Source organism: Rhinoderma darwinii, chromosome 7, assembly GCF_050947455.1.
Source record: "Rhinoderma darwinii isolate aRhiDar2 chromosome 7, aRhiDar2.hap1, whole genome shotgun sequence".
Classification (NCBI taxonomy): domain Eukaryota; kingdom Metazoa; phylum Chordata; class Amphibia; order Anura; family Rhinodermatidae; genus Rhinoderma; species Rhinoderma darwinii.
In genome coordinates, this window is record NC_134693.1 from 45,625,434 (window position 1) to 45,649,052 (window position 23,619).

Sequence of the window (23,619 nt, forward strand, 5' to 3'; positions counted from 1 at the left end):
CTGGCATGTTCCCTTTATAATGCATATAAAAAACACCATGCTATTTAGGCGTTTTCAATGGTGTTTTGGCTCATGATTTGTATTCATTGTTTTTAGTGAATGCGTTTCCTCCAGTGTCTTTGAAGTCCTTTAACCCTTAATGACTGGGCCTGAAAAGGCCTTAGGGCTCATTCACACGAAAATTAATCTTGTCTGTGTGACGGCCGTTAAAACAACGGCCGTCACACGGACCCATGTATTTCAATGGGGCTGTTCGCACGTATGTTGTTTCAACAGAGTGTGTGAATGGTCCATTGAAAAACAGGACATGTCCCTCCATAGAATTTACTGTGAGAATACTCATAGAAGCTGTATCTTGTCATCTTAGGCTTCGTTCACATCTGCGTCAGGACTCCGTTCATTGGTTCAGTCTGAGCTTTCCGTCATGGGAACCCATGAACGGAATGCAAACTGAAAGAAACGGAAACCATTTGCACCGGATCCGTTACCATTGAAATCAATGTTGATGCAAACGGAAACCTATGGTTTCTATTTGGATTCCGTTCATCGGTTCCCCTGCCTGAAAGCTCAGATGGAAGACATGAACGGAGTCCTGAAGCAGATGTGAATGAAGCCTAACCTGAATCTGTCAGGACTGACTGCTTCAGTGAACGCTGGTCCTAAGTTCATGACCGTAGGTGTGATTGAGAATAGCTGGATCCTGCACGTCAGAGACAAGCAGGGCCAGCATTCACCAAATCAGTCAGCTCTATAGACCTGACGGATTTGGCTTAGACGGCAAGCTATAGATTCTATGTATCCAGGATATATATAAGCTGCAGATCAAAAAGTTATTATTTTTTTTATAAAAAACAATTCAAAAGTTGTTCACAATCACATAATACACCATATCTAAGGCCCCAGGCACACGACCGTGCCCGCAATCACGGCCCGCGATTGCGGGCACGGCCGGCCGCTGACTGACAGCCGCATTTTCGGGCCGTGCTCCCATACAAAGTATGGGAGCACGGCCCGCAAAATGCGAAAGAGCGGACATGTTCCATAATTCCCGGAACATTTCCACGGCACTGACACCCTTCCGTAGTGCTACGGAAAGGTGTCAGTGTTCAATGAAAGTGAATGGCTCCGTTTTTGCGGACCGCAATTGCGGTCCGCAAAAACGGAGGTTTTTTACGGTCGTGTGCATGGGGCCTAACAGTGTATTATGTGGTTGTAAACAATACTGATGGCCTATCTAGTGGATAGGTCAACAGTTGTCTGGTAGTGGACAACCCCTTTTAAATGCTACGTAAACCTATGAAGTCAGTATAACCGGATAGGTCATCAATATATAATCTGAGGGGGTCCGACACCTGGACCGCGAAACCGATCAGCTGCTCCAGTGGCCTGCGGGCACCAGATTTTATGGCACATTACGCAATGTACAGAGCCAGACGCAGTTGGCTCCGTACATTGCATAGCAGCCGTGCTGCAGAATTGCAGCTCTGCTCCTATTCACTTGAAAAGGAGCAGTGCTGCAGTACTGCAGCTCGGCCGCTATTGCATGACCGGAGCAAACAGCTTCCTGCATGGACGTCCGGTGCACACAGGCAGCCGGAGTGGCCTAACAGTGCGGGGTCCGGTTCTCGGACCCCCACAGGTCCGGTACTGATGACCTAGCCAATGGATAGGTCATCAGTTGTCCAGTAGTGGACAACCCCTTTAAATTATTCTTATGGAAGTTTTCCAGCCTAAAACATAGAGGGCCTAACCTCAGGTGGGGGTCCGACTCCCGGCACCCCTGATCAGCTGTTTTGAAAGGGAGAAAACTATAATACTGTGAAATTCCGTTACAAGTGTGGTCGGCAACTCGCAGTGAGCAAGTAGAAATGAAGGGGAAGCAGCACTATTAAACAAGCGCTGCAACCACTTCAAAACAGCAGATCACAACGGGGTGCATGGAGACGGACCGGAATCGATCACATATTAATAACCTATCCAGAGGATAGGCTACACATTTTTTGGGATTGAAAAACCCCTTTAAAGAGAGGACCTGACACCAGGTCCTAACATCTTATGTACATATATTAAATTCAGCCCGTTCCCTCCCTGTTTCCATGAGTCTTTTTTTGTTTTGCTCCCCCTGTTCCTGAATAATTGTTCTTTAGGCACCCGATATGGTAATTCACTGTAGTTAGCCAATGGGGTATGAAGTCCAGTAAAGGCCCTTTTACAACGGCTGATAAGCGGCCGTTGCAGCGAGCGCCGATCAACAAGACACCGTTGATCGGTGCTCGTTTGCTCCTGTCACACGGAGCTATGGATAGGGACGAGCGGTCGTTACTCTGCTCGCTCGTCCCCATACATTATAATCATGTCGGCAGCGCGTCTACCTGTTTACAGTGAGATGCGCAGCCAACAACAATAATATTTTACGTTTTTAAAACGATATGACCAGCAGATGATCAAGCGTTTGCTTGTTCATCTGCTGATCGCTGCCGTGGGTACTATGAACACTTGTCTGCATGATAATCACCCAGTGTAAAACCCCCTTAAAGAGGCTCTGTCACCAGATTTTGCAGCCCCTATCTGCTATTGCAGCAGATAGGCGCTGCAATGTAGATTACAGTAACGTTTTTATTTTTAAAAAACGAGCATTTTTGGCCAAGTTATGACCATTTTCGTATTTATGCAAATGAGGCTTGCAAAAGTACAACTGGGCGTGTTGAAAAGTAAAAGTACAACTGGGCGTGTTGAAAAGTAAAAGTACAACTGGGCGTGTATTATGTGCGTACATCGGGGCGTGTTTACTACTTTTACTAGCTGGGCGCTCTGATGAGAAGTATCATCCACTTCTCTTCACAACGCCCAGCTTCTGGCAGTGCAGATCTGTGACGTCACTCACAGGTCCTGCATCGTGTCGGCACCAGAGGCTACAGTTGATTCTGCAGCAGCATCAGCAGGTAAGTAGCTACATCGACTTACCTGCAAACGCCGATGCTGCTGCAGAATCATCTGTAGCCTCTGGTGCCGGTGTCCTCGCTCGTCTGACACGATGCAGGACCTGTGAGTGACGTCACAGCGTGATCTCTCGAGAACACGCTGTGTCTGCACTGCCAGAAGCTGGGCGTTCTGAAGAGAAGTGGATGATACTTCTATACACAACGCCCAGCTAGTAAAAGTAGTAAACACGCCCCGATGTACGCACATAATACACGCCCAGTTGTACTTTTACTTTTCAACACGCCCAGTTGTACTTTTGCAAGCCTCATTTGCATAAATACGAAAATGGTCATAACTTGGCCAAAAATGCTCGTTTTTTAAAAATAAAAACGTTACTGTAATCTACATTGCAGCGCCGATCTGCTGCAATAGCAGATAGGGCTTGCAAAATCTGGTGACAGAGCCTCTTTAAGTCTCCCTGGGTGGAGCATCTTCACTGCCTCTGTCACTGTCCAATCAACGCAAGCCAACTTAGGACAAATGTGTTTGACTAGAGGTCTTCTCCCAGCATGCTCTCACTGAAAGCTGAAGATGGTAGATGGCAGTGAAGATAGCTCCAACCAGGTTGATTGACCGTAGTTGATACCCCGTAGTAAATTACCATATCAGGCACTAAACGAACCCGGGGGGAGTGGGTGGGGGGCGGGGGTTGGAACAAAACAAAAAATGGTGATGGAAACAGGGAGCGGCTAAACGTAATATATTTACATTAGATGTTAGGACCTGGTGACAGTCTCTCTTTAATGTCTACCTATTTGACAGTGAGCAGCAGTTTAACCTGCAATAATGAGTGGACATTAAACACTGCACTGATCTGCATGCTGACTGTGTTCCGCTGCTATGCGCGTCCTTTGTCCTATATCAAAAGTGAAACCAATATGTCTGCAATTATTGTTAACTCCTTTGCAAAAAATAGCAACTAAATAGTAAATATAAAGAAACAATATATGGCAATTCTATGTTGTGGGTGGAAGATTTGACGCAGAATCTATTTGTTTGCGGTTAGCTATGTAACACCAACATACGCTGCAGATTGTAATCCCTCATACAAATACCTATTCCAGATGTATTTCAATCTAATTTCACACAATAGGGCCAATTTCATAGGACACCAATTTATTGATTGTGTATACAAACTGGGCGGTCTCCCCACTGTGGTAGTTACTGTGTTGTGCAGATTGTTATGCATGGGATTTTATGAAATACCATTCACCCTATAGCTAACATTGAATTTTTTTTTGGTTTTTTTAGGGCGTACTGGGTATTGTTTTTATTTTATTTTAATTGCAGCATATCCTATTTGTAGTGTGTTTTTGGATATGTTTACCCATCGATTTCAACTGCACTGAAAATCAAGTGTGGTTCCCCATTAAAATAGTTTACGAACATTTCCTGGTACTGCGTCCTTGATAGAAACCGCAGGCATAGTTGAAGCAATAAAAAACATGCATTTATTAACGTGCAGTTTTAACAAAGCGGTAGTGAAGTCGTGACATGTACACGCTATCCAGGATAACCCTTTTAAAATATGCAGTAAATCCGCAGGTAAACGCTCACATTAACCCCTTAGTGACCAGCCCATTTTAGGCCTTAATGACCAAGCTATTTTATTCGTTTTTCTATAGTCGCATTCAAAGAGCTATAACGTTTTTATTTTTTTGTCTACATAGCTGTATGAGGACTTGTTTTTTGCGGGATTAGTTGTGCTTTTTAATAGCACCATTTTTGGGTACATATCATTTTTATATTAACTTTTATTAACCTGAAATTTCGCCATTGTTCTATGCGTTTTTAAATTGACGCCGTTCACTATGCGACGTAAATAACATGTTACCTTTATTCTATTGGTCGGTACGATTACGGCGATACCACATATGTAGAGTTTTTTTTATGTTTTACGACTTTTGCACAATAAAAACACTTTTGAACTAAAATTATTTGTTTTTGCATCATCGCTTTCCAAGAGCCGTAATTTTTTTATTTTTCCATCAATGTAGTGATTTTTTGGGCTTGTTTTCCGCGGGACAAGACGTAGTTTTGAATGGTACTGTTTTGGGGTGCATGGGACTTATTGATTCATTTTTATTATGACTTTTTTGGGGGGCAATGAAAAAAAATTGCAATTTCGCTATGGTTTTTTGCGTTTTTTTTTTTTACGGTGTTCACCTTGCGGTTTAAATGACATATTAACTTTATTAATGGAGTCATTACGGTCGCGGCGATACCACATATGTGTACTTTTTTTTTTTTTTTTTTTACACTTTTACTAAATAAAACCACTTTTTATGGAAAAAAAATGGATTTATTTTTTTACTGTACTTTTATTAATAATCTTTATTTCACTTTGATTACTTATTTTATTAGTCCCACTAGGGGACTTTACTGTGCGATCTTCCGATCGCTGCTATAATGCTCTGGTATACTTCGTATACCAGAGCATTATTGCCTGTCAGTGTAAATCTGACAGGCAATCTGTTAGGACGTGCCTCCGGCGCGTCCTAACAGGCATATGTCCAGGGCAGACCTGGGGGCTTTTATCAAGCCCCCGGCTGACATGACACCCCATCGAAGACCCGCGATTGCATTCGCGGGCCGCCGATGGGTGACAGAGGGAGCTCACTCCCTTTGTAAACAAAGTTAAATGCTGCGGTCGCTATTGACGGCGGCATTTAACGGGTTAAACGGCCGCGATCGAAGTAAACTTCGATCGCGGGCGTTGGAGCAGGAGCTCAGCTGTCATCAGACAGCAGAGCCCAGGCTCCTGCCTGCACGGGAGACCCGTGCAGGACTTAGACTAGGCTGACGTGAAAAGGCGTCAGCCTAGCCTAAGGCCCCTTAGTGACCGACGTAAAAAGGCGTATTGGTGGTCACTAAGGGGTTAAGGGGTCATTCAGACGAGCCCAATACTCGTCCGTGTGCTGTGCGTTGAGCACAGCACACGGCCCCATTGATATCAATGGAGCTATTCACACATACGTTTTTCATGCAGCGTGCCCGTTGCGTGAAACTCCCTGCATGTCCTATATTAGTGCGTTTTCACGCAACTAGTTGCCCATTGTAGTCTATGGGTGCGTGAAAACCATGGACAGTACACAGACGCACACCTGTCTGCTGTCCGTGTTTCATGCATCAAATACATTGAAAAGCAGAGAAATGTAAAAAATAAATAAATTAAGGGCTTGGACAGACGCCATAAACGCATGCCACATGCAAAGCCCACTGATGCCAATACGCAACACACACGGACAAGAAATGTAGGAAAAAAGCTGCGTTTTTTTACATGCGCAAATCGTACACGCTTGTCTGAATCTAGCCCAACGCAGATTTTTTTTTCTGCTATGAGTAAATGGCGTTTTCTTATTGTACTGCATTTTGTTGTATCATTTAAATGCACAATCCCCAACAAATACGCCACACACGAACGTAGCAGAACAGTTTTGGAGAAAACCCACACATACATGAGAAGATACAAAATCCATGCAGTTGTTTCCAGTCAGATTTGATCCGAAGACCCCAGTACTAACCACTAAGACATCACTAATTCCTACAAATGGTGTCCGGTAAAGCTGTGCCCCAATTTAGATCCACCATTTATTACTGACAAGCTAATAGAAAGCCCTTGAGAAGACAGTACATATTATAACTTCTTTTTTAAAGAACTGTTTATAGAGGGGACGAGTCAGTAATAAATATTTTCCCCGCAATAGATCAATAAAAAAACATTACAATTTACTAATAAACATAATTTGAAATATACACACTGGCAAAGTAGGAATTTCAGTCGAAATAAAAAAAAAAACTATTGAATGATGGAAATGTGTTGGATAATATTTCACCTAATAGCAGAGGACACAGTGAATGGAAATGATGCACGGGAGGTCCCACTATTGGTTCACACCACAAAGGGAGGCAGGGGCAGCAGTGATTAGCTCACTTCCTGATTTCATTGTGGAGATAATGAGCTGAAACCTTTTGTTTATAGATGGTCTCCGAACTCCCAAGGAGGCCATTCTAAGACAAAGATAATGCAGTTCTGTCCCATCTGGCGGTCCTAGATCCTACAACTTCAATCGCCTCTGGTATATGCAATGACAGAGGGAAATAAAACACGGCTACACTACCCAGACCATCTCATAGGAAGAGATTTAGATGGTCAAATAATAGATAACCGTAGACCTTAGCACCTTGATTCACAGCAGTTATGCCATAAATGAAGCTGGTGCAACGTATGCATGCATGCATACGCTACTGTACTAATCATACGGTATTTTATGCATACGCTACTGTAATAATCATACGGTATTTTATGCATGCGCTACTGTAATAATCTTACTGTATTTTATGCATGCGCTACTGTAATAATCATACAGTATTTTATGCATGCGCTACTGTAATAATCATACGGTATTTTATGCATGCGCTACTGTAATAATCATACAGTATTTTATGCCTGCGCTACTGTAATAATCATACGGTATTTTATGCCTGCGCTACTGTAATAATCATACAGTATTTTATGCCTGCGCTACTGTAACAATCATACAGTATTTTATGCCTGCGCTACTGTAACAATCAGACGGTATTTTATGCATGCGCTACTGTAATAATCACACTATTTTATGCATGCGCTACTGTAATAATCATACGGTATTTTATGCCTGCGCTACTGTAATAATCATACGGTATTTTATGCCTGCGCTACTGTAACAATCAGACGGTATTTTATGCATGCGCTACTGTAATAATCACACTATTTTATGCATGCGCTACTGTAATAATCATACAGTATTTTATGCATGCGCTACTGTAATACGACATTTTATGCATGCGCTACTGTAATAATCATACAGGATTTTATGCCTGCGCTACTGTACTAATCATACGATATTTTATGCATACACTACTGTAATAATCATACGGTATTTTAGGCATGCGCCACTGTAATAATCATACGGTATTTTATGCCTGCACTACTGTAACAATCAGACAGTATTTTATGCATGCGCTACTGTAATAATCACACAGTATTTTATGCATGCGCTACTGTAATAATCATACGGTATTTTATGCATGCGCTACTGTAATAATCATACGATATTCTTGCTGTAAGCTATATTACAAATAATGTGATATCCGACTTAAACATGACTTATCGCATTGCTGCTGCATTACATAAATGCCAGTGACTGCAAATCAGTGCAGAATGGGATAAAAGCAAGAACGGTGGTAGAGCTATTTGCGATAAAGGACTGGGGCAGGTGGAGATAGATAGAAGTGAATCCATTCCATTAACCACCAGCACACCGGAAATCCATGGAAGAGATGCTGATTGTATAACTGAGCGTGCACCCATCATATTATCATGAATGGAGGCTCCACAGGACAGGAGGTGCTGGGCGGTCTACACAGACTGCTGAGATCTTACTACTCTGCTTAGAAATAACCGAATTCAATGTGGTCACTCGGTCATAGAAGACATGATTTCTGGGATCTGATCATCAGCACAGGATCATTTTTTATTTAGCAAACATAAAATAAACGAAACAATTATAACAATGTACAAGAGCCATCAGATGGCAGGGACAATCACATTTTAGATAAATCTCTGATTGGGGGTGGGGTGGTTACAATGGATTTAAATAAATCGTATGGAATCCACACAATGCTATGAATGGTACAAACGTGTTACATCTATAGCCAGCTATAGTGTGGATCGGAGATCGCTACACGCATCAATAAGGGACTATAGGGAAATTCATCACATATCCCTCGTGTAATCTCAGATTGATCGTACGAGGCAACGGCTCCATTAAAGGGTGCAGAGCCCCCTCCATAAAACGGGGCAGGATGTGGGGGACCCTGAGGCCTGTACGTCACCAGACACACGACACAGAGCACATCAAGCAACCTGCAGAAAAAGGGCGTCAATGAGACGTAATGGAGGTAAAGGAGCTCTCACCTGGGTGTTCCTGCGTCTTTATCACAGAGAATGAGCTCTAAGCGGTGTGTTCCCGGCAGCGGCGTGAATGGCGGTGCTAGTGGCGCGTACTTATGACGCTTATGGAAAGGGTCGGCGCGGATGCTGCTTTTGCTTAGTTGCCGTTCGTATGCGGCAAAGTCGGTTACAGTACACTAAACCCCCTAGGAGTCTTACAGGCCGCAAGCACTTACTCGCAGCCTGGGCTCCCGTTATCCTCCCCTCCGCACACACCACAGAGCGAAAGCCCCGGCGCCAGAAAAGATGGCCGACCGCCAACGGACAACGTCAGCACGCAGGCGTAGAAGCGTGGCCAGGCGATGCTCTGCGGAAGTTGCCAGGAACAAAGATGACCGCCGTAATTCTCGGAAAATGACGATAACCGTTCAAAGAATAGTGGATAATTGTCCGTCGGCCATGTTTAGTGTGGGCAATAGTATACAATAGATAAGAGAGAACACGTTTTGGGCTTGGTTGGTGGCTTTGTACGTTTAAATAGGAGCTGGGGGCTTACCAGGATGCTTTAGGAATATAGATTCCTGGGCTTTACTACGCACAAGGTTTTGCACATCCTCCAAACGTTTGGGAATGGAAGAGGAACATCAATGTGCCTCATAGCTAAGAACTGTTCTAAGAAGAAATGTCAGTGTTACCCATAGCAACCAATCAGGTTACAGCTTTAACTGTTCCACATAGGATCTGAAAATGAAAAAAGTGATCTAATGGATTTCTGTGTTCACCACTGGTGCTTTTTCGAAGAACACCTTTAAAGGGGAAGGATTTTACATTGATAGGCTAAACTTAGGGTAGGCCATCAATGTGTGGTCGATGGGGATCCCACGGCTAAACAGAATGAAGGGGCATTGTTCCCTGGAGCGCCGTGGCCCCTTTACTGCATTACCTGAATAAACGAAAGGTTACAGCATTGCGCCTCACACAGGAAGGGGTGAGATAACCCCTTTAATCCCATCCTGAAATCTGGCATGTATATATATGGTGGAGGCCGGGAGGGAAAGTATGGTGTGGGCTCATGGGCTGTGCTTGTTCCATAAGCTGCGTGTGTCGGCTGCATGTTATAGCCGACATTTCAGTGCGACGGAATAGGGCCTGATCAGCTCTGTCCATTTTAATTTAATGAGAGGGTGATTCCCTAAGATCATATTGAAGATGGCCTCCAATGTAAACCTTAAAGAGGCTCTGTCACCACATTATAAGTGGCCTATCTTGTACATGATGTGATCCGTGCTGTAATGTAGATTACAGCAGTGTTTTTTTATTTAGAAAAACGATCATTTTTTACGGAGTTATGAGCTATATTAGCTTTATGCTAATGAGTTTCCTAATAGACAACCCGACGTGTTTTACTTTTTGACCAAGTGGGCGTTGTGGAGGGAAGTGTATGACGCTGACCAATCAGCAACCAATTAGCGTCATACACTTCTCTCCATTCATTTACACTGCACATAGCGATATAGCTATATCGCTATGTTCAGCCACATAAACACACTATAACATTACTGCAGTGTCCTGACAGTAAATATACATTACCTCCAGCCAGGACGTGATGTGTATTCAGAATCCTGACCACGTCTCTGCACTTCTCTGTGATTTACAGCACAGCAGGCGTAGTCTCGCGAGATTACGCTGTAAACTGTCATTTACAGCTAGATCTCGCTGTGCTGTGCTGTAGTCTCACACAGACGCTACAGAAGTGACAGGATTCTGAATACACATCCCGTCCTGGCTGGAGGTAATGTATATTCACTGTCAGGACACTTGAGTATCGTTATAGTGTGTGTATGTGGCTGCACATAGTGATATAGCTATATCACTATGTGCTGTATAAATGAATGGAGAGAAGTGTATGACGCTGATTGGTCACTGATTGGTCAGCGTCATACACTTCCCTCCACAACGCCCACTTGGTCAAAAAGTAAAACACGCCCAGTTGGTCATTAAGCAACTCATTAAGATAAAGCTAAAATAGGTCATAACTCCGTCAAAATGTATCGTTTTTCTAAATGAAAAACACTGCTGTAATCTACATTACAGCACCAATCACATTATGTACAAGATAGGGCACTTATAATGTGGTGACAGAGCCTCTTCATCTGCGGCCTCTGATAGCTACCGCATCCTAACGTTATTTCTGCGCCTTCTATTATTCAAATATTTCAGGTGGCGATTGGTGCTTTTCAGGTATGTGACATGCGTGGGAAGATTCAGTTAGAGCTGGGAGATGTACTGACGAATATCATCATGTGCTTCCTTTAGGGAGTCCTCTCTATTTGTCATTAACGTGAGATCATGGAGCACAGTAGCAATTTCATCCCAGCAAGTCTTCTTCACTTCTGATATGAGCACTTTAAATCTGCCTTAGTTGAAAAGTGGTTTAACCCCTTAATGACCGGGCCTGTTTGTACCTTAATGACCAAGCCAGATTTGTCAAATCTGGTATGTCTGACTTTATCAGAGAATAACTCTGCCAAAGTTTTGAATATCCAAGTAATTCTGACATTGTTTTTTCGTCACATGTTGTACTTCATTTTAGTGGTAAAAGTAGACTGATACGATTTGCGGAAATTAATTAAAAAATAGAAAAATTGAAGAAATTTTGTAAAAATTATCATTTTTCCCTATTTTTAACTGCAATATGTCACATATGTACATACATACTGTACAATATTTTTTTATTAAATATATATTTCCTTCTCTTTACTCTATTTTGGCAGCACTTTTGAAAAAAATAAATACATTTTGAGCAATTTAGAAGACTATAAATTTTGAAGTACATTTTGTTTTCCTGCACCAAGCCAGGTTTTCACATTCTCATAGGTGTCAGAATGGTGGAAACCCCCACAAGTGACCCCATTTTGAAAACTACACCCCTTAAAGGGAATGTGTTGCCAGAAAAACATGTTTTTTTTTTTTTTAAATTAAACATTTAGTGTGTGGGTGATTAAACATTGTTCAAATTTTTTTAATTTTTTTCACGAGTCAGGAAATATTATAAATTAATTCTAATTTATAATACTACCCATTTTTGGTCACTAGATGGAGCTATTCCCAAAATTGCAGCTTTGCAAAATTGGGTAAAAAGCCCTCGCTCTAGTGAGCTCTCAGCATCCCCCCCTCCTTTATCCTGGCTAGTGCCGGGATAAACGAGGGGTTTGAACGGTGTAACCTCCTACACTGTATGTCGCCATTTTTTGAGCTAACACACAGTGTAGTAGGTTTACATACAGTAGTAAACACACACAAACACGAACATACATTGAAATCTCTTACCTGCTCCTGCCGCCGCGGCTCCCTCCGGCCCGTCCGCTCCGTTTGCTGCCGCTGGTCCAAGTGCACAAATCCGGAAGCCGCGACCGGAAGTAGTAATATTACTGTCCGGCCGCGACTTCCGGTCCACAGGAAAATGGCGCCGGACGGCGCCAATTTCGAATTGGACTGTGTGGGAGCGGCGCATGCGCAGTTCCCACACAGACGCCGTACACTGAAGTCAATGGGACGGGAGCCGTTCGCAGTCCCTATGGGACTGTGGCTGCCGTATTCCATGTCTGTATGTGTCGTTAATCGACACATACAGAAATGGAACAAAAAATGGCAGCCCCCATAGGGAAGAAAAAGTGTAAAAATAAGAAAAAGTAAAACACAAACACACAAATGAATATAAACGTTTTTAATAAAGCACTAACATCTTTAACATATAAAAAAATAATTTGTGATGACACTGTTCCTTTAAGGTATTTATTAAGGGGTGTTGTAAGTATTTTGACCCTACAGTTTTTTTGTAAGAATTCATGCAAAGCAGGCGCAAAAAAATATAATTTCACTTTTTTCATAAAAGTATCACTTTGAAGACAGATTTCTGTGTAAAGCGACCATGAGAATGAAGAAACACACCCCAAAATATATCACCCTGTTTCTCCTGTTTTCAAAAATGCCCCCATTTTGACCCTAATACATTGCTTGGACACACGACAGGGCCCGAAAGCGAGGGAGCACCCGGAGGCTTTCAGGACTCATATTTTGCTTGAAAATGTTTTAGGCCCCACTGTACATTTGGAGAGGTTTTGAGCTACCAGAATGATAGAATCTCCCCATAAATGACCCCATTTAGAAAACTAGACCCCTTAAGGTATTTATCTAGGGGTGTAGTGAGTATTTTGACCCCACAGTTTTTTGCTAAATTTAATGCATAGCAGGTGAAAAATAATACGATTTCTCTTTTTTCATAAAAGTATGACTTTGAAGACCGATTTCTTTGTAAAACGAACATGAGAATGAAGAAACACACCCTAAAATCTATTACCTTGTTTCTCCTGTTTTCAAAAATACCCCCATTGTGGCCCTAATGCGTTGCCTGGACACACGGCAGGGCCCGAAAGGAAGGGAGCAACCGGAGGCTTTCAGGACTCCTATTTTGCTTGAAAATGTTTTAGGCCCCACTGTCTATTTGGAGATGTTTTGAACTACCAGAATGATAGAAACTCCCCATAAACGACCCCATTTAGAAAACTAGACCCCTTAAGGTATTTATTAAGGGGTGTTGTAAGTATTTTGACCCCACAGTTTTTTGCTAAATTTAATGCATAGCAGGTGAAATAAAAAATCACTTTTTATATAAAAGTATCACTTTGAGGACCGATTTCTGTGTAAAGCGACCATGAGAATGAAGAAACACACCCCAAAATATATCACCCTGTTTCTCCTGTTTTCAAAAATGCCCCCATTTTGACCCTAAAGCATTGCATGGACACACGACAGGGACCGAAAGGGAGGGAGCACCCGGAGGCTTTCAGGACTCATATTTTGCGTGAAAATGTTGTAGGTCCCACTGTACATTTGGAGAGGCTTTGAGCTGCCAGAAGGATAGAAACTCCCCATAAACGACCCCATTTAGAAAACTAGACTCCTTAAGGTATTTATCTAGGGGTGTAGTGAGTATTTTGACCCCACAGTTTTTTGCTAAATTTAATGCATAGCAGGTGAAAAATAATACGATTTCTCTTTTTTCATAAAAGTATGACTTTGAAGACCGATTTCTTTGTAAAACGAACATGAGAATGAAGAAACACACCCTAAAATCTATCACCTTGTTTCTTCTGTTTTCAAAAATACCCCCATTGTGGCCCTAATGCGTTGCCTGGACAAACGGCAGGGCCCGAAAGGAAGGGAGCAACCGGAGGCTTTCAGGACTCCTATTTTGCTTGAAAATGTTTTAGGCCCCTGTAATGATAGGGGTAGGGAAACGGACAAGTGAGCCCTAATCTACCCGCCACTCTGTCCCTGCCTACTTGCAACGACCCGCCCTAGGCGACGGGGTACAACTGGGCGGCGGTCCCTACGCTCAGTAAGTGCACAAGACAAACATACAAGGGAATATAAAGCAAAGGGAAAGGGGCAGTTGCCCACGGCAACACCGTGAGCAACAGAGTGGTGAACAAGCCAAGTCAAACCAGGAGAGCACGGGGTACCAAACGCTGAGCAGAAGAGTAGTCAGAAAGCCAGGGTCAGAATGGAGCAGGATCAAATTGTTAGGAGCTGTAGCTGGGCCAGGAAACCACACGGAAAGAATCACAAGCAAGGAGGAACAGGAAAGGCAGGTATAAATAGACAGAGGGCGGGAGCTAGCTGAGTCTGGCCAGGCTGCGATAGGCTCTCCCACTCCTAAGCCTGCCAGCCTGAGTGGTGGAAGCTGGAGTCAGTCTCAGAGAGATAGACTCAGGTGAAGACTCATTACCTCTGGAAGTTAACCCCGAAGCTGGACCTGGCAGATCCTTTACAGTACCCCCCCTTTTATGAGGGGCCACCGGACCCTTTCTAAGTGGACCTGGTTTACTGGGGAAACGAAGGTGGAACTTCCTGACCAATACCCCAGCGTGAACATCCCGGGCGGGTACCCAAGTCCTCTCCTCAGGCCCGTATCCTCTCCAATGGACCAGGTACTGGAGGGAGCCTTGGACCATCTTGCTGTCTACAATCTTGGCCACCTCGAATTCCACCCCCTCAGGGGTGAGAACGGGAACAGGAGGTTTCCTCGAGGGAGCCAAGGACGGGGAGCAGCGTTTAAGGAGGGAGGCATGAAACACGTCGTGTATACGAAAAGATGGAGGTAACTCCAGCCGGAAGGAGACAGGATTGAGTGGTGGAAGCTGGAGTCAGTCTCAGAGAGATAGACTCAGGTGAAGACTGATTACCTCTGGAAGTTAACCCCGAAGCTGGACCTGGCAGATCCTTTACAGCCCCACTGTATATTTGGAGATGTTTTGAACTAACCGAATGATAGAAACTCCCCATAAACGACCCCATTTAGAAAACTAGACCCCTTAAGGTATTTATTAAGGGGTGTTGTAAGTATTTTGACCCCACAGTTTTTTGCTAAATTTAATGCATAGCAGGTGAAATAAAAAATCACTTTTTATATAAAAGTATCACTTTGAGGACCGATTTCTGTGTAAAGCGATCATGAGAATGAAGAAACACACCCCAAAATATATCACCCTGTTTCTCCTGTTTTCAAAAATGCCCCCATTTTGACCCTAATGCATTGCATGGACACACGACAGGGCCCGAAAGGGAGGGAGCACCCGGAGGCTTTCAGGACTCATATTTTGCTTGAAAATGTTTTAGGCCCCACTGTACATTTGGAGACGCTTTGAGCTGCCAGTAGGATAGAAACTCCCCATAAACGACCCCATTTAGAAAACTAGACCCCTTAAGGTATTTATCTAGGGGTGTAGTGAGTATTTTGACCCCACAGTTTTTTGCTAAATTTAATGCATAGCAGGTGAAAAATAATAATATTTCTCTTTTTTAATAAAAGTATCACTTTGAAGACCGATTTCATTGTAAAGCGACCATGAGAATGAAGAAACACACACCAAAATCTATCACCCTGTTTCTCCTGTTTTCAAAAATGCCCCCATTGTGACCCTAATGAGTTGCCTGGACACACGGCAGGGCCCGAAAGGGAGGGAGCACCCGGAGGCTTTCAGGACTCATATTTTGCTTGAAAATGTTTTAGGCCCCGCTGTACATTTGGAGAGGTTTTGAACTAACAGAACGATAGAAACTCCCCATAAACAACCCCATTTAGAAAACTAAAACTATTTGGAGATGTTCATTTTTTTGCAATGGAGACTAAGGAAATTGACTACGCGTTTTATTTTGCTATTTCTTCTATATTCAGAAATGTATCCATTGTGGCCCTAATCTGCACACTGGAAATATGGCTGGGCCTAGAATGGAGGAAGCACCCTTTGGCTTTGAGTGCGCAAATTAATAATTGCCAGGGCCCCATTTCATGCATGCAAAGGCATTGAGCTGTAAGAACGACAGAAAGCTCCAAGAACTGACCCCACTTTGAAAAATATACCCCTTGATATCTATCTTGGGTTGTAGTGCACATCGTGATGGCAAATTTTCTTTGGCAAGAAGTAATGGAAATTATTGTGCTTGTGGCTATGTCCTGCTAACAAAGCAGTTGTCCCGCTATTGTATTAGTCCACAGCAATTATTAATGGTCTGAGTTTGGTCAGATTGAGCATGTTTTCAGGATGCAATAAGACTTACAGAGCTATAAAATTATTATTTTTTTCAAAAGGGATTGGTCGTACAACATCTCTTTAGCCCCATCAATCCCTATATGAGAGATAAATGTTGCCAAGTGACGTGGCGCAACATAACAGGTTTCTGCCTGGCAACGTAGGAACCAAAATGTGCTCAAAACAACCAATCACCAGAAAAATAAAGCCCATAGTATATTGATAAGTAACAGATTGCTTATTAGAAATTCACGAAAACATCATGCCACAATTCTAGCTCGTTCCAGGCGCCACTTTATTTTGCAGACGCTTTGAGGTGTTATGCCAAAGAAAAATAATTCTATGAATTAAAAAAACCTCAAGATATTCATCTAGGGGTAAAATGAATATTTTAATTTTAGCGTGTCCAATATGATAATGGAAAATGGGGTGAAAAGAATCAGAAAATCAAATAATGGAAATGTTTGAAGTTACAAAACAGGAGTGCAAATAAAATCTGCAAAAAAAATTAGTAATCTAGTGAGGAATTATATATTCGGAAACACTCGTGTATGCACAGCCCTAGTTTGTCTGGGCAGGACTCACATTGGTAGCCCGTGTCTTTCCTAATACCATTTTTAAAACACACACGGCACCTTTTTTGTGGACGTGTCTTTTTAGCGGTTGGGGGCACTTGGGAAGGGAAATGCTGTCCCGGAATAACCCTGCTGGCCTCACTTGATGTTGTAGTAGCCCTGCCATCCCCACCCTGGTTTCTGAAAATTAGGTTTTTTATTACTTTTTACTGGTAGTTCAGGTAAGGTCCGTTGTTGCCTGCCTTCCGAAAAATAATAAAAGAATTATAAAGTGCCATTTGCACCAGATGTTTTGCCAATTTCTTGTACCAGACCTTTGACTTCCTTACTGCGCTATAGGGCTGCAGCATTTGGTCGGCAAGGTCCACCCCTCCCATGTGCTTATTATATTGCTGTATGCAGAGGGGTTTAGAAATGGTGGCATTCCTCCAACGCACAGGAACAGGGCTGCTTTCATCTGCATGAATTGATGTCAAGATAAAGACATCTTTTTTGTCTCGGTATTTAACCAACATTACCTTTTCCTTACAAAGGGTTTTCTTTTCACCACGTTTTAATTTTAAATTTACCAGGGTCTTTGGAAGGCCTTTTTGGGTCCGTCTAATTGTGCCACAAGCTACAGTTTTTATGGCCAATAGACATTGGAACAAGGGTACACTCGTATAAAAATTATCTACATACAAGTGATGACCCTTGTCCAACAGCGGGTGAATTAGGTCCCAAAAAATTCTGCCACTTACATTGAGCATGGCTGGGCATTCTGGGGGGTTGATCTGGGTGTCCTTTCCCTCGTATAACCTAAAACGATGGGTAAAACGAGTGCTGCTCTCACAAATTTTATATACCTTCATGCCATATTTGGCCCTCTTGGTGGATAAACTGCCGAAATTTTAGCCTCCCTTTAAATGAAACCAGGGATTCATCCACAGCAAAATTTTTATCAGGCGTATATGCCTCTGCAAATTTTAAATTGAAATGCTCTATAAGAGGCCTAATTTTAAATAGCCGATCATGGCTGGGGTCACTTGCTGGGGGTCATTGCGCATTGTCGTTGTAATGGATAAATCTCATTACAGCCTCAAAACGATTGCGCGTCATCACTGCACGATATAGGGGCGTATCGTACAGGACATCTGTCGACCAGTACGATCTTATAGTCGGCTTTTTTACAAGGCCCATGTTCAATAGTAGTCCCCAATATTTAAGCATTTCTGCTTTGTCAACTGGCTTCCAGTTGTTTTCCCTGGCATAAAATGAATCGGGGTGAGTTAAAATAAAATTGGTGGCATATAAATTTGTTTGAGTAAGTATTAGATTAATTAAATCTTCTGAAAAGAAGATTTTAAAAAAATCTCCCTCGCTAAATCCTGTGGTGTTGATGTTAATTCCTGCGGCAGGTATGAAATCAGGAATTTGGGGAATAAATGTGGCGGCGGACTGCCAATCAGGGTCACTAACACTCGGCTGACTTTCACTAGGCCTGCTCCGCTGTGCTTGGGGCTCATCACTGTCGCTACTAGATGATGAGGATGATAATAAAAACTGCTCCTCACTTTCGCTTGCAGTGTCTGTATCAGAGCACATCATCGCATACGCCTCCTCTGCTGTAAACATCCGCTGAGCCATTATTTTAGATCAAAATCTTATAAATATATATATATATATATATATATATATATATATATCTAACACGCACTAGGTAATGTGTAACGACTAACTATGTACCTTACTAACCGTACACCTATCTAATGCTAATTAACGCCCAATCCCTAACACTACCTATAACACTAAACAATTCTTTTTTCTTTATACAAGACCCTAAAATGCACCTAATTAGCCCTACACCTAACGCAAATGAATGGCAAATCCCTAACGCTACCTATAACACTAAGCAATTACAAAAAAAAATTTGGGATTTTTTTCTTTATAACAAAAATAAAATAAAAAGTACGCTAACTAACGTCCTACACCTGCCGCTACCTAACGCTACCTGAACGATAAATTCTATATATATTTATTTATTTTTTACAATTTTTTTTTATAAAACAAAAAGAAGAAAAAATGTAACAGGGATAAGGGGAATGGTCACAGGGACATTGGGGAGGCAGTGTAAGGGTTACATTTCTCTGTTTTTTAACTTTTTGACGATGACAGGAGGATCAAGCAGCACAGCTCTGATCTCCTCAACACAACTGACAGGACTGAGGAGATCAGAGCCGAACACAGGCTTTTCCACCGACCCCGCTACGTCACGTACTATGATTGGTCAGTAACTGACCAATGATAGCGATCGTGGCGCCAGGACGTCGTGATTGGTCTCTCGACCACTCACAGAACTGATCAGCTGTCTAGGACAGCTGTCAGAACGGGCTTGTCACTCTGTGTTTACACAGAGTGACAGTTTGAAAATCTGACGAAAATGAACGTCCTGGTGCGGGAACTAGCACTCGACCATGACGTTCATTTTCGTCACTGGTCGTGAAAGGGTTAATAAAGTGTATTTTTTTTTATAATAGTTCATGACTTTTGTGCCATAATTGACCCCTTTTTTTGTAGACTCATTCCAAAGTGTCTACTACGCCAAAGCATCATCTGTGCCATAGCGTCTACTACACCAAGTGTCTGTCCGAACTTCTATCCAGGTATTCCTGTTCTAAACGTTATTATTGACCGTAGTTCGGCTGGCTGCTACTCCACTACGGTGGAGTGGCCTAGTGGGTCCACATATCCCACAGACGTGACGGTATACTCAGGCCATGGATCCCACTGGTCAACCTAAAAGTGCGGTCCAAATGATGCAAGCAGACATGCGTGACTTCCGTGCACACCAGGATCAACTACTACAGGCGGTAAACTACGTAATTAGCTGTTTGGATCGTCCTTCTGTTCCTCCTCTGGCTGCTATCGCTGCTCCACCACCTGCTATCCGTCCTGCCTGTCCTGGGTCTGCAGCCTCGTTGCCTCTACCTCCTCGCTACGACGGGGATACTAAGAGCTCTAGAGGTTTCATTAACCAGTGTACGATTCACTTCAAGTTATGTGCCCATCTCTTCCCCTCTACCCCGCCAAGGTCATTTTTATTATTTCTCTCCTCTTTGGCAAAGCCCTGGTATGGGTGAACCCCATCTTGGAACGAGAGGATTCAGAATTCTCTGAATTAGAGACCTTCTGTATAGTGTTCGAGGAACCAGGTCGAACATCCTCTGCAGCTGCCTCACTGCTGACTCTCAATCAAAGGGAATCAACTGTAGGGGAGTACGCCATCTGCTTCTGTACACTGGCGGCAGATCATGTTTGGAATAATAATAAGGCTCTAGTGGCAACTTTCTGGCAGGGACTAGCTCCACATATAAAAGATGAACTGGGAGCTCGAGAGCTTCCCTCTACTTTGCATACTTTGATACTGCTAGCAACACGGATCGATATGAGGATCCAAGAGCACACTTGTAAAGTTTGCCGGAAGAAGAGATCTTATCAATTGGCACCTACGTTTCAAAAACTTCTTCTGCATTCTCCTGTTGTACCTCTGGAGGAGCCAATGTAATTGGTCAGACTGTCTGACCAAGTGCGGTAATGCAGACGTTCTTCTGGATTGTGGTCACAAGGTCCATCTTGTGCGCCAATGCCCTCAGAAAACGGGAAATCTCCAGAACCTGGAGTTGATTAGAGAGACAACTCTAAGTGAATTTACCCATGCTACTAAATACTCTCCCAGACTTCTATTCCTTTATCAATTGTCACCAGTGAAGGATCACACAGAGTGCCTGCCTACTGGATTCCAGAGCGGCTGCAAATTTTATGCAGAAGGACTTAGAAACCTCTGGCGGTCGCCTCTGTAGATGGACAACCTCTGCCTGACCCAATCCTGTCTATCACCAAACCACTGAGACTACAGATAGGAGTCCTTCATTCAGAGCTGATAGCTTTGGATAAGACAGAGAAAGCTATCAACCCCATCCTGCTAGGATTGCCATGGCTTTGCCAACATGCTCCAGTCCTTGATTGGAATTCCGGAGAGGTCTTCTAGTGGGTACCCCGATGTCTGCACTGCTGCCTGCCCCAGGTTCGTCCCGTTCATTCTACACTACCTCAGCTACTCTCTGGATTGCCTCCACAGTATGCCAGGTATGCTGATGTCTTCAGCAAGAAGGAGGCAGAGAGTTCCTCCTCATCGTCCGTATGTCTGTCCTATAGAGTTGCTCCCTGAAGCCGCTCTCCTTGCCTGAAACCCAGGCCATATCAGAGTATGTCATTGAGAACCTGGAGAGGAGGTTCATCAGAAAGTCTACTTCACTAGCCGGAGCCGGATTCTTCGTGGAGAAAAAGGATGGGTCACTCCGACCGTGCATTGATTACTGTGGGTTAAACCAAGTCATAGTAAAAAACAAGTACCCCTTTCCGCTTATCTCTAAACTCTTCGACGGGATTTGTGGAGCCAAGGTTTTCACTAAGCTGGATCTATGCGGGGCTAATAACCTAATTAGTTTACGCATGGGTGATGAATGGAAAACTGCATTTAAAAGCCGAGACGGTCACTACGAATATCTTGTCATGCCCTTTGGACTGTGTAACGCTCCAGCGGTATTCCAAGAGTTGGTGAACAACATCTTCTGAGATCTTCTGTATGTCTGTGTTGTGGTATAGCTGGACGACATCATGATCTACTCACCCGATCTGACGACGCTTCGGAAGCATGTACGCCAATTTCTGTTGCGGCTAAGGGGGAATAAATTATACTTGAAACTGGAGTATTTGAAAAGAGGTTCTTGCCCTACTTGGGCTATATTGTCTTCGATCGTGGCTTTCAAATGGATCCGGAAAATGTGAAGTCCATCTTGGAGTGGCCACGTCCTCAGGGTCTCCGAGCTATACCAAGATTTCTTGGATCCGCTAATTATTATCGTCAGTTCATCCCAAATTTCTCATCCCATACTGCTCCCATCTTAGCTCTTACCAGAAGGGGAGTGAATGCTAAGGACTGGACCCCTTAATAATTCCAACTCTCTGGGCCTCTGACCCCGAAGATCTAGGCCTCAAAGAAAAATACAATCTACAACTCTCACAAAAAAAATTTAAGCTGAGAACGATCAAAATTTAAACTAGGTTCAGGACAAGCCACAGGAGTAACATGACCCCTCTTCATATTACAAGTAAGTTGTTCATTAGAAACCAAATAAGCTAGAACATTCTGCATGACAGAACTCAAGGTCTGAGTCTGATCAGTCAAAATCTGCACAGGATTAGGATCAGACATGAGGCGGCTCCCGGTGGGGCTGGTTATAATGTTACGCTGCTGGTGGTGCTCAAGACCGCAACACCAGACAATTGCTATCGAATGGGTGAAGCAGGCATCAATAATAACAGAAAACAAATGGCACAATTTACTCAACATTGGATGAGTGGAACGAATACGGAAGGTAGTAGAAGATGGAAGGTAGTAGAAGATGGAGACGATGCATAAATGGAGTGGATGGCAGATAAATAGCATTAACACTGACCCTATCTGAATGCTATCCTAAAACAGGGTAAGACAACAGCTCGTCAACAGATCAAATGCACAGGAAAGGCAAACAACCCAGTAGAACTAGATTTCTCAGAGGACCTACAGGTCCCACAGTACAAACAAATACACAAATAAGAATATAGACACAAAGCAGAATCAGAATCAAAGTAGAGTTTAGCACATGCCAGGAACAGTATAACCAGTATCTGAGTAATCCCAGCCTGAAGTATATATATTAGACCAAGAAAAGTACTCCACCCTAACCAACCAGGCAAAGCTTAATGATGACCAAATCCAGACTCAGACCAAAGGCATTGTTTTGCAATGCCCAAAGACAGAGATAACACAAGTCATTGATTAGCAGCAGTCCTGCTGCTAATCGTAACACAGACAGACTTGGTGTCAATTCTCACTCTAGCTCAATTACCACTAAACAAGCGGGTTCATGAGCCACCAAGACATATCCTTTTTACTGTAATTATGGTTTCAATCCTCGTTTTGGTTCTTGTTCTTCCATTGATTCCAACATTCCTGAAGCTGTCATATATAGACAAGTTGAAGCAGGTTTGGGCTCAGGTTATGAGGAATATTGAGGTTTCAGTCAGAGGGCAGAAGAGGGTTTCATGTCTGTGGCTGCGGACCGTTAGATTCACTCTCCTCCTGACGGCCGCAGCCATGGGTCTGCGAGCGCTGGCCCCAGTCTCCACCTCAGGAAACGCCAGCGCTCACTTCCACTCACCTCGGCCGGGTCCCGTAGGGTGTGCGCGCATCGGAGTTTCATGTGTAATCAGCCCATGAGTGCCCTGGACTATCAGAAGAGCCCAGCCCCTTGCTTCGATGCCTGAGCGTTGTTGTCGTACCCGAAGTTTGTCTTGCAAATAGTTTCCTAGTGTTTTCCAGTTCCCAGTGTTCCCTGTTCCTGTGTCCTGTATCCCGTGCTATCCTGGTCAAGTGCCATGCTGTGCTGTAGTCATGCTGTGCTGTATGCTACGCCTGTCCTGCTACACCACGCCTGACGTCTACCTGCTG

General features: G+C 43.3%; 1 protein-coding gene across 6 annotated transcripts in view; it reads right to left on the reverse strand.

Annotated features, from left to right (window-relative positions):
• PRRC2C (proline rich coiled-coil 2C) overlaps positions 1-9,258 on the reverse strand; it is an 88,263-nt gene extending 79,005 nt beyond the window's left edge. For 5 of the 6 annotated variants that reach the window (XM_075833306.1, XM_075833304.1, XM_075833305.1 and 2 more), the window contains exon 1: positions 8,942-9,258. The gene's annotated coding sequence lies outside the window, so the exon portion shown is untranslated. The remainder of the gene's footprint in view (positions 1-8,941) is intronic. The other variant, XM_075833303.1, reaches the window with a different exon arrangement.
• Between the last annotated feature and the right edge of the window lie 14,361 nt (positions 9,259-23,619).